Below are 1782 nucleotides of genomic sequence, written 5' to 3' on the forward strand. Positions count from 1 at the left end.
ACTCCCCAGTCTTTGAGTACTGAGACTTTGGGAGGTGTCTTTACCATGCTTATTAACAGGAACACCACTATTCCAACCAAGAAGAGCCAGATGTTTTCTACAGCTACTGATGGACAGACTCAAGTGGAGATTAAAGTATGTCAGGGCGAGAGAGAGATGGTTGGAGACAATGAACTTCTTGGACAGTTTACTGTGACTGGAATTCCCCTGGCCCCTTGTGGAGTCCCTCAGATTGAAGTTACATTTGACATTGATGCCAATGGGATTGTACATGTTTCTGCCAAAGATAAGGGCACAAGATGTGAGCAGCAGATTGTAATCCAGTCTTCTGGTGGTTTAAGCAAAGATGATATTGAAAATATGGTTAAAAATGCAAAGATGTTGAGGAAGACTGAAAAAAGAAAGAACGAGTTGAAGCAGTTAATATGGCTGAAGGAATCATTCATGACACAGAAACCAAGATGGAAGAATTCAAGGACCAACTGCCTGCTGATGAGTACAACAAGCTAAAAGAAGATATTTCCAAAATGAGGGAGCTCCTGGCTGGAAAAGACAGTGAAACAGGAGAAAACATCAAGCAGGCAGCATCCTCCCTTCAACAGCCATCATTGAAGCTCTTTGAACTGGCATACACAGTGATGGCATCTGAGTGAGAAGGCTCTGGAAGTTCTGGCACTGGGGAACAAAAGGAAGATCAAAAGGAAGAGAAACAGTAGTGAATTTTTGGAGCCAAAACAAGAACATGTAAAGCTTGGGAGTGAAGGCACTTCCTGAGCAGAAATGGGCAAACTTCAGTCTTTTTACTGTGTTTTTGCCATATTTTATATATAATTTCCTTAATTTGTAACTTCAGTGACTGTTAGCGAATGATCATTTAATGAGCAATAATGCCAACAGTACAAAGTTCACAATGTTCTGTCCCTAGTCTGTCATTTTTCAGCTGCATTTAGAAAAGGGTAGGACACTTTCATCATAAAGATCTAACATTGAAAAAATAAATAAAAAATAAAATCAGTCATTGCGATTCACCATAGAAACAAATTAAAGACAAACTACATATGATTATCTCAAAAGGTACAGAAAAAGATTTTCCAAAATTCATCATTTATTCGTAATGATAACTTTCAATATAGCAACAGAAAGGAATTTCCTCAACTTGATATAAAGACAGTTACACATAAACAGAAAAATTTGCTACAGCTAATGTCATATTCAAAGATAAAAGGCAGTGATTATTCTCAATGATATTTAACAAGGTAAGGATATTCTCTCTTACCACTTTCATTCAACATTGCATTAAAGGATCTAGCTAAGACAATCAGGCAAGAAAAAGAAATAAAAGTTATCCAGTTTTGAAAAAAAAGTAAAATTTTTTTTATTTGCAAATGACATGATTATTGATCTAGAAAAATCCCAAAGAATTTACCAAAACTATAGAAACCTGTATATGATTTTAGGAAAGTTACAGAATACAAGGTCAATAAGCGCAAGGCAGTTATATTTCTGTGTATCAGTGTTAGAAAATTACTCATGGCACTTGCTAAAACAGTGTAAGGCAGACTTGATTAAGGACACTCCTGATAGCACTGCAATGGAGTTTTGTAGTGGGGAACAGAGATTCAGCTCAACTCTGAATACAACAAGTATCAGGGTAGGGGTTGGTGGAAGGCAAGTTACTAAAGGGAAACAACAGAGTGAAGGGGAATCCAGCTAGATCAATCACCGCAGAAGATAGGCCGGGGTAATCAGATATCACCTGATGAGATGATGTCACCATAGGGG

General features: G+C 37.4%; 1 pseudogene; it reads left to right on the forward strand.

Moving 5' to 3' along the window:
• The window catches only part of LOC100954314, a 12216-nt pseudogene extending 11500 nt beyond the window's left edge, over positions 1-716 (forward strand).
• The last annotated feature ends 1066 nt before the right edge of the window (positions 717-1782 follow it).

The sequence above is a fragment of the Otolemur garnettii genome, unplaced genomic scaffold (assembly GCF_000181295.1).
Source record: "Otolemur garnettii isolate 467f Iridium unplaced genomic scaffold, OtoGar3 scaffold00059, whole genome shotgun sequence".
NCBI lineage: Eukaryota > Metazoa > Chordata > Mammalia > Primates > Galagidae > Otolemur > Otolemur garnettii.